The 18,505-nt window shown below is 34.0% G+C and overlaps 2 long non-coding RNA genes across 3 annotated transcripts; one reads left to right on the plus strand and one right to left on the minus strand.

Moving 5' to 3' along the window:
* Positions 1-1,499: 1,499 nt before the first annotated feature.
* Positions 1,500-9,721, minus strand: LOC149784032 (uncharacterized). 2 transcript variants are annotated; one of them, XR_016413725.1, is made up of 2 exons: positions 9,357-9,721; positions 1,500-3,232 (listed from the first exon to the last, which is right to left on the minus strand). It is a non-coding gene; the product is annotated as an uncharacterized LOC149784032 (long non-coding RNA). The 2 variants fall into 2 exon arrangements; XR_016413726.1 differs by lacking the exon at positions 9,357-9,721 and adding an exon at positions 3,337-8,017.
* On the plus strand, positions 8,024-11,923 carry LOC149784033 (uncharacterized). The gene is made up of 2 exons (XR_016413727.1): positions 8,024-9,377; positions 11,084-11,923. It is a non-coding gene; the product is annotated as an uncharacterized LOC149784033 (long non-coding RNA).
* The last annotated feature ends 6,582 nt before the right edge of the window (positions 11,924-18,505 follow it).

Here is an 18,505-nt window from a genome sequence, read left to right on the forward strand (position 1 = left end):
AAAATTCAAATGTTGTCATAATTTCTTTCTGTCATTTTTATTCACTTCAACTGTGTTACAAACATTTGTCTTGCCTAACATTCCTGTACACTTGATTTCTGACTTAAAAACGTTATTTAAACAGCAGCGGCATTCATTCACTATGTTCATGCCAAGTAGAATATAATTCATTTATTTGATAAATTCATGGGCAGTATCTAAACAAGTTTATTATTTATTTGTGTAAATCAAAATCAATTTAACATAAAAAAAATTGTTCCCAAATTTAACCAATATAAAATGTTTCAAAGTTTTTAATCATTGTTGTAATAATTAGGAAAGATAGAAAAACTCATATTAACAGTCGTTAATATAATTTATACAATATACTACAGGTACTTAGATAAATATTCTGCAGGAATTAACTTCACCACCTATCTTAAAATTCACTTGAAACTGTGATGAAAGTGAGCAAAAACTAATTAACTAACTTTGCTGACGTATAGTTGCAGAAACCTGATGCACCTTTAGGCCTCCCATCTAGTATACAAAATCCCTTGTCATAAATTTATTTGTTGTCTTATTGTTCGCGCATTTTTCCCTGCAAAAAGAATTTTTAAAATGTCTATTAACATACTCCATTGTAAAGGCACTAATGGAACTGATACAGAACCACTTACATACTTATCACTAATAGAACTGATACAAAACCACTTACATACTTATCACTAATGGAACTGATACAAAACCACTTACATACTTATCACTAATGGAACTGATACAAACCCACTTACATACTTATCTTTTTTGTTCTAGTTTGATTTTCACAAGACTGGAAGTAATCAATACGAGCTTTGGTATGTGAAATCATTGATTTATAGTTATGTAAGCATGATGAGTATCTCCATATAAGACAAAGAATGCATTAGTTTACACAATTTATTTCAGTATGTAAATTAACTACCATGCAGATGTATATTCATATTCATATGCAACCTATGATTCATGTCTACCTAGCCGTATGTAAAAACACACAGTTATATGGTGTCATATTTATTATTGTTAGATAATAATGTGAGACCATACCAATGAAAACCCTTAATTACAGGGTATGGTTGACATTGCTGTTCATAGGAAGAATGAGTTGAACATTTATAGCAGTATTTCATTGTTGCTATACTTGTGAGAGATATTTTTATTTATCACAGAAGTAGACAATTATAATTCTTAAAATTGTCATTCCTCACTTTTTATTAGTGCAAAGTCTATTGTACGTCACCTCTGAATTTTAATGTCTTTTACAAATAGCTTAACAAAATTTCAATTACCCTAAGTGTGAAGTCTAGAAAGGAAGATGCATGAAATTACAAATCAAGTATATGTTTCTTTTAACAGGACTGACAAGAAGAAATCTAATTTTATTTTACTTAATTAGTTTTGGTAATAGTGACCGAGAACTTATTAATTCTGGAAATCAGTTTGAGTATTAACTTTAATATTTGATAAATTATAGAAGGCAATTGTGGTGATATTCTGCATTTATTCAGAATAAATGGTGGATAATGCAGCACAGACATTGATAATTTCATCAATAATTTGCAGCAGAGTAATCAGAATGTTTTCCTTAAAAAAATTTAATATTTTTAGTCGGTTTATGGCTTGTCCCACATGAATCCTAAGATTTGCAATGTTTTTGGTTATTTTAACATCACATGAGGCCATTTGCTCCTAAGTATACCCCATTCACCAGAGACAATGGCAAGGCAAGCAAAGTGTATCAATAGATCTTCTTTAATTGGTAATCCTCTATCTGCCATAACTAGGTTATGTGGATCTTGCAAATTTAGAAAGCCTGACTTGACAACAATTTGCTTATCTGATGCCTTCTCACCCCATGCTTCAGATATGTAACTTGTCATACCTAATGGAGTTATTCCAGCAAGAAATTTTTTGTGTTTTTTGTAGTCAGACCATGTCATTGGGTGTATATACAGATCTCTTGGACACTCAGTAAATATCTCCATACAATCTTTGATGACCCTTGTACTTGCGTATTCATTTTTGAATGCCTTCCTAATCACTTCCTGTTGGGAAAACTGGAACTAATCTTTCAATTTATCTGACAGGAATATCACCCAGGTATTCATAATCTGAGAGCATAATCCCTGTGATATGCCAAATCTATCTGCTTAGGATCTTCACATGTGAGTCCTAAGCAAAGTTTCATTAAAACATCCTTTCACTTCTTTTCTCTCTTCAGTTTACAACTGTGCTGTCTTCTTTCCCTTCCAGTAATGCAGATTTTCAGCATCAGAAGAAAGAAAGTATATATAGCATAAAAAGTGGTTTCGTCATGAAGTTAAGTGCAAAATCTGATTTTTTTATCATTCCGTAAGTACATGTACTCCACTGAACCATGCAATTTCTGGCTATTTTTCTTAGTTTTGTGTCAAGGAGTTGATTGTTTTCTCTTTAATTATATAGTTATCACAATTCTGCACAGCATAACTGTGGTCAAATTACTGTATATTTTCATGATACTCAGTCAGAACATCGATGTTTAAAATTTGTTTCATGTCCGATTGTGAATACCAGATGAACTTGCATGATTATGGAACATTATTATTGTTCTCTGCATTCTCAAAACCTACTCCAGATTGAACATTGGCTATCTTTCTTTTTTGCCCTGACTGATGTTCCAAGTTTGGATCAACTCTACACAAGAGTCTCCATACAGATTTTGATTTTACTTTGCCATGCCCCATAAGTAAATGGTGATCTGGGTTATCTTGTGTGGGGCATCCATGCTTGAAATGGTTGTTACACACCATATCTTCTGGTTAGTCTTTTTACTTATGGGTGATATCCTTCTGATGTTTGACCTCCTGTCAGGATCTTTCATCTCCGTTGGGAATGGATTCAGTTTAACTGGGCATATACATTCACACAACATCCTTTCTCACTTGTGAAGTTCACAATACTTATTATGCTAATCCTTTATATGCTTTTGTTACTGCTGCATCCTATAACTGCACATCTTTAACTGCAAAAGCTCTAACACTAAAGTTTCCATATCATTTACTGGTATCTGACATGCTTTTTGCTCTTCATGTGTCGGACCTTTAAACTGAATACTAACCATTGTCTGTGGAAGCACATAAGTGAAATACTTCAGTATCGCTCAAATCTGCTCTAGTCACTGTAGGACTGAACATCTGTCACTTAGCTGGATTGATGTGTACATCTGGTTCACCTGCAAAAAGATAAAATGCATGTCCTGTTAATTCCATAATACAATGTTTAATGAAGTTGGGGTTTTTTTTCAGAAATGAGAGTCAAAGGCTTTCATGGTGATACCTGATAGTGGAACTTAATTGTTCTCTTCAAGATAATAAGCAGCCAGCAAAAGCTTTGATTATGTGGACAAATTTAGTTGTACCTAAAAAAACAATTGTTTTACCATGTCAGGTTTAAGATATTATCTCTGTGTTATCTTTGGTCTGTCCCTCTGTCTGTCTGCTATCACATTAAATTATTGCGTGGCATTATAAGAAACAATGTAATTATGCTGCCCCTGTGGTAACCATTTTCCCTGAGAGGGATCAGATATACATATATTTCAGTTAACATTTTCAGACACTTTATTTTCTGATCCGACTGCCTAGTGCAGGAAGATTTATCATATGCTTGACAGAATTTGCATTGAAATCCCTGGGTCATGGGCAAGGGGAGGTGGTGAAAATGAATGCCAGGAGTTGGATTTGAAAGATTCAGTACAAGTGCAAAGCTTTTGGATGGCACACTATTGCAGCTTTTTGGTTTTATTTGTGTTGTTTTGTTATTGTGTTTGTTTGCAGGTGGGGGGGTGTTTTTAATTTTTCCTTGCATTCTGAAATATGATTTCTTTATCGTTATGTCCTTTACTCTAATTGGTTGGATGGTTGTAAGTTTTGATTTCAGCTTGTCCCCGTTTGACTTCACAAATGTGCAAGCTGGATTTGTGAGCCAAGTAGTATAATACCTTTAAGAGAAGAGCAGCCACATGTATACAAGTCTGACTGAATCAGAAGAAAAAAGTTAATACAAATGTAAATCGATTCCTAAAATTATTATATCATTCACACAACTTTTCCAGTACTATTTTTTGGGAAAAAGGGTGTTTCTCCTAAGCATTCTTTTGCTACCAGTACAGTGCATCAGGTGCCACGGTGTATAAAGGGTAGGCAGCAGAAAAGTTCATTTATACTTTACTTTCATATAGTTACAATGGCAGCATGCATGACCTCTATATTTATTTTTTTGCAATCTACATTCATCTCTCTCTCTCTCTGCCTCTCTCTCTCTCTCTGACAACAATAAAGAAAACAAAGATGGGTAGATTAAAAAGTATAAATTCACTTTTGCTCACCCATGCAAAACATCTACAGCAAACACTTCTGACAGTACCAGATTTCTTCTCTGCACAAATACAAACCTTGTGTGGCACTGAATTTAGATGTTGAGATGGCTTGCAGAAAGCATCAGAAAAATTGGAGATCTATTCTGTTTGGTGATAAAATATTTCCTGGAGCCAAGCTGATGCGTAATAATTGTATGCCAATCCTTCCTTTTAATCGCCCATAATCCTGTTTAAAAGTTCATCTGGTTGTCCATAAAACTTTATAAAATTTGCAATGTCCCTGTACATAATAGGTAGCCCCATTGTCATTCCATCTTTCTGACCAGTCCGCTCATTTGGTTTCAGTAGTATAGGATCAGGAAATTACCCATCTTCTGTCATCAAAAGTGATTTGTACTCTTTTCATTTTTCTCTTTCAACTTCTTCATGAGTTGCTGCTAAGGGTATGTAGCAGAGATTCCCTCGGCTACACTACCATGAGTCTCTCAATGTCAGGGTTCTTTATGATTGGTCTTTATATTTGGAGTGATACCCCACTGTATCCTCTGAGGACTGATGCTCCAGAGTGCGACAGATTTCTACCCCAGCGGGATACTGTCTTATTCCTGTCTTCTTGTTGCTGACTGTTGTTGACTAAGTTGCTGAGTCATTAACTGCATCATACTTCTGAGTCACTGACTGGGTCGCTGAGTCCCTGACTGTGTCATCCTTCCTGTGTCTCAGACTGAGTCACCACTGAGTCACTGTGTCATGGACTGGATCATCATCTGGGTCGCTGATTCATTGACTGGGTGGCTCAACATGTCATCGACTGAGTAGCTGACTGATTCATTGACAGAGTCATCATTGTTCATCGTTACTTGCTCAAGACAGACAGACAGAGATGAACAGTGCAAAATGATGAGAGATGAAAGATCTTTTGTTAAAATGAGTATTGTTACAAGGTTTTGATTCCAAGGTTTTCACACTTTTTAGACGAACCTTGTAGCACCTATAGTCTGGTGGATAAAAGTCCTGGTCCCTGCTCTTTTTAGATTCTCTGTCCAGGCCCTTTCCTGTTCAGTGAACTACGACCACATGAACTTGCTCTGGTGAGTGGTCATACTGCTTCACTTTTAAGGGGACGTCTTCACACAATACCACTTCATAACACACCACCATTGCAGCAGGTATATATACCCAGGCGAATCACATGACCAAAAATTGAAGACACTAGACGGTGCTACAAAGCCCGCTAACATTTAAAATCAATCATAAACTTTAGCAAAACGAACATTAGCTTATACGAAATGAAAATTACTGTCCAAGGGATTTTCTCATTAGAGGTAGCTTTTGTTCTCTTGCAAATCCTCAAGCAACTAATTCCTGTCGAAAGCCCCTTTTTCTTCAAAAATATATTCAAGCTGTCAACTTTCCTTGTTTCTATAGCATCAAAAGACACCAGTCCTCACCATCAAAAGACATCTTTTCACTCATGTTGTATGCTGTGATCAATGAGGGTGAACAACATAGATACCTTTAACTTTCAACTCATGACAAATATGGCAGTGTCTTATCATGAACTCACTTATTTCACACATACACAGAGTATTATCATGAACTCACTTATTTCACACATACACAGAGTATTATCATGAACTCACTTATTTCACACATACACAGCGTATTATCATGAACTTGCTTATTTCATGCATATGATAGGATCTACCATTTTAAAGGGGTTGTGTCTAATAGTATAATGGTTCCAATTGTACAACTCCAGGTAGGCGGAGCTTATGGTGAAGGGAACACTGTATTCAGAAATAAGCAACAAAACTTATTTGTATTTGGTGCATTATGTAAGAGTTGTACTTTCCATTAGGCTTTTTTTTAAAAATTGAGCCTCTTGGTAACATGTGAGATTATGTTAATTCCTATCTAGATCATAATTTGTATTTTTTATTTTTTTAAAAATGTGGTACACATGGCTGAAAATGTGTCTGTTGTGACTAGATAAATCTACCCCTGTCTAGTTCCGGCAGAGTTATCTTTCTTAAAAGAAATGGAATATCTGGTTCTGTCCTTGTCAAACTGACAATTTAAAATTCTTCTCTATGGCAGTGTGTGACATGCATGCTGAGGTAGGACAGAAAGTGTATTTATTTCACAAAACATTAGCATTGAGGTCTATGGAAAAACAATTGGTACCATGATACCTATAGGGAAGAATGGCCTCACAGTGTCCATAGAAATGCATGCATGTGGGCAGTATTTATGAACTGTACTAATTTTGATGTAGAAAAACGAATGCTGAACATTTCTGGTCTTTTAATAATTAACTGATTTGGGCTTTTGATAATAGCTAATGACAGACATAGATTTGTTATGCCTGATGGCTTTATGTCAGTGTAGTCAGCTACAAGATTGGCATACATGCAACAAAATACATTATGTAAACATAATGTAATTGATTTTGGCCAAATATTGAATATTTTACCTGCAAAAGATGAAAAATCATGTGTACAAAAATAGCTATCTTGTTCTTGTAAGGCATGCCATAAACCAGGATAGAGAACACTCTAGGTTTACTTGTAGATCACTTTGTATTAAATAGGATATTCTGGTATGAGAAATTTTAGTTAATTTATTAATGACATAGTATTCTTCACACTTTTGTTTTAATTGTCCTGCAATAATTGTCCATTTTTGTACACTTTCCTGCCTTGAAATGGTTCAAACAGATAAGTTCTCTTGCATTTCCTTTTGTTGAAGTAGCTGGGAATACCAACAAACAGCAGATTCTTTATGTCAGCTTTTTCCACTGACACTTGTATAAGCCCAGTTATAACCTACTATTGACTTTCAATTAATTCTATTTATTTCTGTCCAGCTTTTCTTGTGGAATTTCCATATTAGGTCAAACATTTTTGAGTGATAACCATATTAGTCACATGTTGCCCATTCCATACAAGTGCACACTGTTCTTCAAACTTTGCATCCCATTGCAAGAATCCAAATTGGCATGGGATCATATCTGCATGTTTCTGGAAGGCTGCACTCCACATGCTGGCATTGTAGAGAACATCAACTATGTGATATAAAGCAACCACCTCATTGCAGAAAAGAAAATTACCTTACTGTTACGGTCTTCACTACATACAGAAGCCTGAATTTTAGGTTCTCACTTTATCAATAATGTATTTTTGGACAATTTTATTGCATTGAAGTTAATACATGTGTTCATGAACTAATTTATATTACATTGATAATATATTTTGGAGGGAATAAAAAACCCACACCTTATGTATATCATTCAGTATCTCCCTTACACAGGACATAACAGTTCAAGAAATGGAAACTCATATTTTCTGTGATTGGTTTATGAAAATAAAGAGAAGATTTACAAAGTATTACATTAGCTGTCAGTCTTGATGCAAAGGTAAGCTAAGAAGTGATTGAATAATTTCCAACAGTAAAGTTAACAAGTATAATGTTTTGTTTGGTTTAGGTTACATTTTTCTGCCTAACTTAAGGCCATTATTGTTAATTTCTTATGTAGAAGAAATATAAATTATATGCATCTATATTATCTAAATTATTCACCCTTTTATTTTAGATGGGAATACACACTACTTCACCTGAAATGTCAGTGCTTGTAAGGTATGTTATAGCACAGGTGCCTTCTGTCTGTCCTTGGACCTATGGGGCACTGCCTCCATATATTTGTCTAAGCTAAGGTCATCAAACTTTTGCTTCTCATTTTTCTCTTGTTGCTTTTGTCTCCTTTAATACCTTTATCAAAAGCTACATATCCCTTTTAGATACACACTTTCCTCCTATTTTTAACTCCATTTGACTCGCAATACTTTCTGTTTATCTTTGGCATTATTCTGTATTTCTTTCCCCCAAATTTCCCCCCAATTTGATCCAACATTACTGCTCAGAAGCTGTGACAGACTGGCTTATAAATGCACCAAAATTATTCACTTCACAAAGAAGTGATGCTTTCTATTTATATTACAAAGAGGATTAGTAGATCCCAAACCAAAATGCATCCTTGCGGTTAGCTTGCCAAAAGGTTGCGGCATGCTTCTGTCATCAAATAAGCATGCAAATAAATATTTGTTAGCTTGTGCAAGCTTACGCAAGCATGGCACCATTTCTGGTCATTTTCTTACCAGCATCTGCAAGCTTGCACAATTCACAGGCTTATAAAAAGCACAAGCTTCTACATATTTCCAGACTCAGTTTCTTAGAGAAATTTTGTTCATTGCCTGCAAATAACTTTTAAACAATTTCAGATATCAAATTTACAAAAAATAATTTTATACTAAAGGTGACCTCAGTTAATTTAATAATGTGGATTATTTTAATTTCCAGCAATTATATTTTGTTATATTTAAAATTACCAAATTTATATGTATTTTAATGTGGTAAATCAGAGAATTTAATAATAATAATAATAATAATAATAATAAACAATTCCATTATTTACATAAGCTAGATAAGTAAATGAATATGATTTTATTTCAAGCTATTATACATTTCCAAACAATATCAATGCTCAAATAATGAGAATTTTTTAACAAAAAGGGGAAAAAAAACCCAGTCATTATTGATAAAATGCTGTTGTTATGGCTGTAAGTGTTGTATACAATATTATTATTATTATTACTCTCTGCTGCCAGAAGAAACAAATCATTAGCATTTCATTTCATACTACGTAAAAGCTTAAAATGTATAGAAGTATTGTCTTCTCTGAGGGAGACAGACAGACAGACAGAGAGACAGAGAGAGATTCTGCCAGCATTCTATAAAGAATTAAAGTTCATGAATTTTGCTTTTCTAAAAGAAAAAGGAATCAAATAATAAAATCACTCGAGATGAAATGTAGTTTTCCGCGACTGAGAGCTAATTCGGCAACGAGGTAGCAACGGCAGTTACTTCCCTTGTTTTCAGTCTTGATACTGATTTACAAACCAAAATCTACACAACATACCTCAGTCACCATAAACAAAAGGTAGCCTCCGTTTTAAAGAGGGTCCGTTTTCAAAATTGGACCGTCACAATTTAGCTCGTTAATTCTGGAATTTTCATTGCAGGCATTACCAGTACATAGCAGTAACTGATCATGGAATCCCATAGTACTAATATTAGTACCCCTACTCGTACCTCGTGGACAACCACAACTAATCAAGTTGAGGCTACGACATCGTAGCTTGGAATCCCAGAGATAATTTAAATTCAGAGCTAGGTTGGGTGTCTAAAATCAAACATTATTTTGCATTTTGCCCATTTACTGGACTGCAGTTTTGCGACCGATGATAGCATTGCTGGGCTATTTGCTAACAATACATTTAATGTCAAAAGGTGATTTTATAAAGTTCCTGCGCATGCTCATTGAGACGTCAACTTTGCAGATCATTATTATTTACTGCTGCGCCTGTCAAACTGCAGATTTCGATGTTGTCAGTTATCAAAAATAGGTTGATGATTTATAAAGTTGAATGCAAGCATCTTAATCTCATTTTCGTTTTTCTTAGGGACTTTTTTCTTATTATAATAAATAATAATAATAATAAAGACTTAATTTAGAGAAGGTAACTCAGTCAGTTACAGAACTAATCTACCTTGAGGCCTTCTATCTGTTATGTACACTATATACAGTATATACAACATGATGTGAAGAGCCTGGCTTGACACTAAATAATTAAGTAATTTTAAAATTCAAAGTATCAAGCCTGGAACACATTCACAGGTATCAGTGAAAACATAAAAATATATATTAAACATAAAATATAATCCTGCATTGAAATATTCAGCTACGAAAATGATGTAAAATTACAGAAAAGCAGGCGGTATTTTTTGTACTAGAGCTGTTCAATTTTCTAAAGATTTCATCCATTTAAGACATTGATTGTGAAAAGATGAAATGCTAGGAGCCTGCCTTATGTCACTGGGAATGTTGTTCCATACCAGTGGACCAGTACATATATATTGAAAACATTTTTTAAACAATTCCTTCTTTGGCCTTGGTATAATGTAATTTTTTCTTCTTATGGATCTTAAATCTGAGTGCCATCAGCATCTCTTTGGTGAAAGATATTGCTTAGATAGACAGGAATGTCTTTTCTGGATACTTTATACATCAATTTGGCCTTTCCTAGAAATATTCTTTCATGTATTGTTAAAACCTTTATATTATTCATTGCATCATGAAAATTGTCTATACTTTGGTCTAGAATTAAATGGTAAGCCCTCTTTTGGAGTCTTAAAAGTGTTGTTATGTTTGAATTAGAGATATTGCCCCAAATTACATTACAGTAGTCCAGATATGGCTGCATATCAAATTCGGCGATTACCCACTTGCAATGAACTTTAATTGAGACAAGTTAGAGGTCACTGCATAGATATATTTTTTTTAAATTTTTAATTTTCAAAAAAGATGGTAGAGAGTATATTTCAGTGATCTCAAAATATCAACTGAGCAATTTCATTGATTTCTTCTTTTTAAATATGTAAAGTACCAATCATTTGGAAGATGTCATATCCCACTTGAATTGGATGGTAAAACTAACATTTGGCCAGTTTGTGTATAACACTTATAAAGGTTTCTATAACTTGTGAAATATTTCTCTATTGTTGAACTTAGATGAAATGTCTTTGCCAAACAGGTAAATAGTTAGGTATTTTTTTACCAGGTAAATGTTGCTTTATCTATTTCAGTGAATGGTAACTGACTCTACAAGAAGCCGGGGAATTTATTCTGAGAGGATTTGTTTAGAAGTGGTTCAGTGTATTCAAATGGCTAACATTCTTGTTTTCACCTAATAGTGTACTCAGTACAGAAGGAAGTGGATTGTAACCATCTGACAGCATTCTTCCCCAACTGGATTTCTATATAAATGTGAAGTAAAAAGTTTCTGAAGCCATGCAGACAAAAATGTGAAGATTTTCCCACATATTCAAGAAAATGGCCATGTTAGATTCCTCAGACTGATGAGCTTGCCTAATTTCTGTGTAGTAGTCAGAATCACATTGGATGTGATCCAGCTCATGTGATTTTCAGATTTTGTTAGATTCTAGATGCAAGTTCTGCCTTATTTGCATGTTGAAATGCACACAAGACTAACATGAGTTAGATCTCATTTGGGAATCATTTGTGCTAAAAGGTAGCCCATTTTGGTGTAGTTGTATCTTACAGTAAAAGTACCCTAGAGTACTTTCTTGTTTAATATGATCTTTATAAACTGGTAATTTAAACTAAGCTGATACCACATTTGCAATCTGCACAGCATGACTTTGCATTCCATAAGGTATTATGATAATTTCAAATACAAAATCTGAATACAAACATAACGGTCCAAGTTGTTTTACAGTGTCTGGTAAATGCAGTCTATGATGTAAATTTGCTGACATGTGCTTTTCACCATACAATACAGAGAATTAGCAAAAGAATTTTATAAGAAGTTCATATTTTCTTAACACTTTTTTAAAACATTTTATTTGAAAGAAAGCTGTTTCAAGATATGTGTACTTTTTGTAAATAAATCTACTTCAGAAATAGTTGAAATTTGTTCAGTTTATTTCAGATTTTTTTAATATATAATCTCCTTTCTAATTTAACTGCAACAATTTTTCATAAATAATATTCTTGAATGGTCTGTAATGTCATCCTTCATGCAGCAATATACCTTGCATAAGCTTGCACAAGCTTGTTTGAATCTATGCAGGCTTGTTGTTTGAACACAAGCTTGCACTAGCATGTTGTTAATCCTTGCAAACTTGCGCCAGATTGTATATATTTAGGATTGTGCAATCTTCTGCAAGCTTGTAATATTTCTTTCATGTGGTTTATGCAAGCTTTTACAATGCTTTTTTTCAGACCAGACAGATGCAAGCTTGTCACACTGTTCCAAATACTAGCTTGCAAGATAATAGTTTGTGCAAGCTTGTGACAAGCTTGCATGAAGAGCTTGCTATTTCAGTTTGGGATTGACCTTTGTGTGATGACTGGGGGTTAGTGACCTAATGTATCTGCAGACAGTGTAAAGTGTTCCAAGCGTATACTTTATAACAAGACTGGGTCATGTCCACCTGTCTGATGTTAAATTCTCCATCTACTAAACAAAATACAATGTCCTTTATTTTAAGTGAATCGTACTTTTTGAAAAAGGAGAGGTACATACTATTTGGTACATTGACCTAGCTTTTATATAATATGATACAATATTATTTATCCCATATCACCCATGTGAAGTTCAGTAAGTGCTAATATAAATAAAACACATCTCATAGTTAAAACAATTTATTTTATTCCCAAAAAGTAGGTTGGTAGTAAAGCACAAATATGAGAACAGCAGCTGAAATAGTTCAATGATCATTACATATACTTTAATATTAGACCTAGCTTGGTACCTCATAAAATTGTTTTTGACAAGCAAGACTAAGTACACGTTACTTGTACAGTCCCGCTATACAGTACAGCTATATCTCAGATTATTGCAAAAAAGTTGGCTATATGTTTAACAATACCAATTGTTCAACCCCAGGTGAGCAGAGTGTAGTGGACATAATATTCAGAAATAAACAACAACACTAGCTGTGATTGGTGCATTATGTAAGATTTGTACTTTCCGATTGGCTTTTAAAAAAAGTTGAGCCTCTTGGCAACATGCGAGATTATTTTAATTCCTATCTAGATCATATTAGATATTTTTTTTATGATTTTTTTTATATGTGGTAGAAATGTCTGAAAATGTGTCTGTTGTAACTAGATAACTCTTACCCATGTCTAGTTCCAGCAGAGTTATCTCTCTTAAATACAGTGGAGTACCTGATTTTGTCCTTGACAAATTGACAATCTAACATTGTTCTCTATGACAGTGTGTAACACATACTGAGGTAGGTTAGAAAGTATACTTATTTCACAAAATGAGGTAGGTTAGAAAGTAAACTTATTTCTCAAAATATTAGCATTTCACAAAATATTAGCATCGAGGTCTATGGAAAAACAATTGGTACTGTGATAATTCAATGCTGACTGAATAGACCCTGGCTGATTTGGATCAAGTTATGTGTTGATTCGGACCAAGTGATAGGCTGATTTGGACCACGTGATGTATTACAAGAAAACCCATGAAACACACATACATGATTTATTTTAGCAGTTATTATTGTTTTTGCAATCACAGTAAGAGACTTAAAATGCTGTTTCAGAATTTAAATTTACATAAGATAGTTGGTAGCAAATATCTAGCCAAAATGAGAACCAAATAGATATAAACTACAGCAGTTACTATTTCAAGTGAAAAGAAATGTTCCAGACTGAAATAACTAAATATCTACCTGCTTTTGTAATCAATGTAATCAATGAAGTTGACAAAATTGTCATCTTCTCATGCCTAAAGTGACTGCAACAATAAACAAGTTTATTCAAAACGTATAGAAGGCTTGTCATTAAGTTGGCATTCTTTGATGGCACTTTTTGCTTGAATTGAGCTCATCATATATTTAAAGGACTCTCAGCTGTATCAAGATGAAATTTGTTGTTGATGCTAAGATTTGCCGTTAAAATTATTTATAAGAAACAGACAAAGCATTAAAAATGTACCTACACTACTTAATAACAAACAAACTGATATGAATAAACACAATGATATTATACAATTAATAACAGAAAATATATTTCATGAATTCATTCATATCAATGAGATATGTATCCAGCAATATGCATTGATAAGTAACTTGCACAAGTGCTGAATTTCACATGTTACTTGAAATAACAATGCTTTGTAGCAAGTACAGGTGTTACAAGTCAGTGCTTTCTTTGTCGGACTGGGGTATGCAAGAGTATTGCAAGGGTATTATCAATCAAGTTTTGACTTATCATTAAATAAACAAAACCAAGAATCTTTTGATTACTGAGGCATAAAGCTATAAAAAGAAAAGGACTTTGGATTTAAGCAAAATTTTACAAAGTCTGCTGTTGTATTAATTTGTGATCTGTTGGTAAAAATTCATTTCAGTTGCAACATGCCTCCTAAAAAGAGACAAATAAGAACCACTAGCAAAGCTGCATTTTGGCCATGCAGTTCATATCGTAGAAATTGCACATAGATGTAATGATATTTTTCATTTAATTAATTTAAATATTCAAATTTTGTGTGCTTCAAATTAGGCTACTGATTTTGGCATGGGTTACCTTCAGGCTGTTGCAAGACTGGCTAAATCTGTGATAACGGAAGAATTTCTTCTTTTATGCATCACTAATGTATTTGGATTCGTGCTCCAATTACCCTCTCAATGACCATTAGCCAGTAATGACAACTGGAAATGGAAACTGCCTTAATGCAGTATTACTAACCCTGTATGGTAATAAATTGAGGTGCACATAACTGTTTATGGACTTGTATTGAAATGGTGACAAAGATGTATCTCTTGTGCTAAATCTGGTAGCAGCATCATTCTGCAACAGGATATGACATTTATGCTCTGTACCCACTAGTTGACGGCATGATGGACCACATTGCAAAATTATTTACAGACATAGAACTTGAGGAGCCTAATTACAGCATTTCAGAAACAGAAGAATTATTTGACTCATCTGTTCAACACCATGATCACAAAGATCTTTATGTGGATGACAGTGATTTACCAAATTGTTATATGTCCAAATTGTAAGATGAGTGTTCCATATCTGAAGATATTGTTGATGAAATTGCTACATCTGCACAGGAAGGTATACCTAATGACAAGGAGTATAGGTCAGATGCACTTTACCAGTCTTACACTGTCAGAGAATGCACTTCCTAAAGGAAAATTTTTAAGTCTCATTTCCGGCTTCATATGTTCCGCTATACAAAGTCAAGTGAATAAAAAATTCCATAAATTGTCATGTGATTAAAACAAAATGGCTTTATATGGAAAAATTCTTAAGTTTAATTATTGATTCCTTACTGACACAGTGTGAACTTCAACACTAGTGGCTTGATCTATATCAGTTGTTACCATGTGTTGAAGCTTAACCAGCAGTTCAGTCATAGAATTAATTTTGCAAATATTTGCGCAAAGATGAAGAAAAGAGAACAGAAAATTACTTCTTATGTTTCACATTTCCCACCATGTCATATTAAGAACTACTTCTCCAGTTGAGTCCGTAGTAAATTTTTGACGTGAAACTGTTTTAAGGTAATAGATGATTCCCAGTTCTAAAGGTCAAGGCTACACTAACAACCGTTTCTTGATTATTGTACATTTCCAACTGTGTCAGCAATAGTTTCATTTGCAATTGCAATTGATTCTTTGTTGGATTTGAATTTTGAAATCGAAAGGCCAGCCTTTGTTTTTTTGAATGAAAAATTTGACAGTGATGTAATGCAGAATTCATCATTGGTGGACTTCATGACCATCCAGAGAAAGTTCGACATTTTCTGTAATTTTTATGGCATGCTATATATAGATTGCACTTAAATAATTATGCTTATACCTCTCTTATCAGATGGCAAGTATGAACCTACAATAAAGCAGTTCAGGTTCACATTTAGTACAATTTCCCATTGATCGGGTACCCAGGTAACCGATGCCAGGATCGATGGGTACCTGATAGTAGTTTCCTAAACATTGATAGGTTTAATTATTAGGCTTTTCAAAATAGGAAAGAAAAAAAAAATACTTGTCCCAGACTGACTTTGAAAATTTTGCTTGCCCGACTTCCAAAATGAGTAGTCCAAGATGTCTGGTTAGATCCCTCACTCTTCACAAGATTACAGTGTAAAGAAATATAGTATTAGCTGTAGTTCAATCACAGGAAACAATTTTTTGCAACATTTGCTCTAGGAACGGGGAAATTCCTAAGAAAGGTCCATGTATTGATCTATACCGGATCCCAAAAGCATTCTTTTAGATCTTTGTTACTGAGGTAATATATAAGGTCCATTTATAAACCTGTGTTCAGGAAAGCACTTAGATGATTACTCTGGGTCCATTTAACATGGATGCCGAAGTAAATTCTTGATCAATTTTCAGCCATCATGGAATTAAGGACAGTTTAGGATCCATGGGAATACTCATGTTATAACGGCAATAGTATGATAAGGGCTTACAACAGTTTGATGGGACCATGACAATTCACATATCATATGTACAATAGCATAAATAGGGACTGACAACCATGGTATCCACGACCCTGTTTATATTATAAGAAAGTCACAGCATCAGTTCAATGGCATCCATGACCCATAGAGTGGTTCGTTGACCCTGGTCATGTTATAAGAAGGTCTCAACAATTTATCGGGATTCATGACCATAACTACGATAATAGAAGGGTGGTGGTATAAACAGTGCTTCACAACAATTTAATGGAATCCATGACCCTTACAATGTTATAAGACTGGCAGTGGTATAAAGTGGATTTGACCACAGTCTAATGGGATTCATGACCATTAAAATGTTTTAAGACTGGTAGTGGATTTCACAGTTATCTAATGGGATTCATGATCATTCCAATGTTATAAAGGCAGTGGTATAAAGTGGACGTAACAATTTAGTGGGATGCATTACCATTCCCATATTATAAGACAGGCAGTGTTATAAAGCTGGCCTGTAATAATTTAATGGGATCTATGACCATTCCATGTCATAAAAGGACAAAAGTATAAACAAGAATTAATAATAATGTCATCCGTGACCCTGGTCATACTAAAAGAAGGTCTCAATAATAATTGAATAGCATCCACGACCCTGATCATATTATAAGGTCCCACCATCAATTTAATGAGATCCATTACCCGGATCATTTTATAAGAAGTCTCAACAACAATTCAATGTGATCATACCAATTTTATAAGAAGGGGAGTGGTATAAAGTGGACTTCACAACAATTTAATGGGATCCATGACCATTCACATGTTTTAAGGACGACAGCAGTATCGGGGGGCTTTACAACAATGTAATGGCATCCATGAATATTAACATGTGATAAGAGGGGCAGTCTTATACTGAAGATTTAAGGAAGACCTGTATTTTGTCCACACTGTATGATACTGGCAGATATCCCAATACATGCTGCCAAGTATGTGCAAACTTTATTAGCCAACATTGCAAAACTGAGAAATCTCAAGGAAGAAATCTAGCAAGTATAATGTAGAACGTATTTACTTACCTCATCTGGTCTTTCATTTTTATTCCTCTTTTCTACCACTGACCAGAACCAGCGTTTGAATCTCTAGACCTTTTAATTGTCCTCACCTAGAGGAAAACTTGTATCAATAGCTGTGGAAATACATATTGTTATTTTTATTCACTCCAATTATTTAACATCTAATTTTATGGATAGTTCAATCAAAGTGACTGAGTAGTGAAATCTTTCAACATAATATAGTGAAACTTAGGAGCTATCCTTTTGCGATAGGTGTCTTATATACAGAGACTATATATGGACATGTACATATGTCGTACACAAGCACAAAAAAATATGCATAAAGTGCAGGTTTTCTTTATATGAAATTGAACTGCTGGCTGCTTGTGTCTTGCACTACACTATACCTAACATTGTCATAAAATTTGCATAAATCGAGATCGCCTTACTGTAATAACCAATCTAAAACAATCCACCTTTCTAAAATCAACACTTTTAGACTTTTTACATCCTAATGCAAATGTTTTGATCCCATCAGAGCAGTATATTTTATCATCAAACTTAAAAACACCAGATTTTATAATAACATCATCTCAATTTTATGACAGTATGATCTTATTGACATCATCTCAACATAACTGAAAAACCCGTCTAACGCAGCTATATAATTATCGAAACCTATCACCTTACATACCACACTTCTTTTTAATCCCTTAGCTCATTTCAGAACTTCATTATCAGCTAGTTTTTGACAGTACATTCACTACGTAATCCGATGAACTCGATTATAATTTTCATAGCAAATCATCCTTAAACTATCCTATTACTTTTTAATTGTCATAACAATGAAATCTGCTGCTTGTGGATAATCTGAAAGATCAAACATTTCTCAGTTATCCTAAAACTCTTGATATATATCATCAGATATTATCTTGTACATAAACGAGTCGGTGTCTGTAAATAACAACTCTGCATCAGGCCACTTAAGTTTAACAAAATCGTAATCAAAA

The sequence above is a fragment of the Sinohyriopsis cumingii genome, chromosome 14 (assembly GCF_028554795.1).
Source record: "Sinohyriopsis cumingii isolate HCF-2022 chromosome 14, ASM2855479v2, whole genome shotgun sequence".
In the NCBI taxonomy this organism is placed as follows: Eukaryota; Metazoa; Mollusca; class Bivalvia; order Unionida; family Unionidae; genus Sinohyriopsis; species Sinohyriopsis cumingii.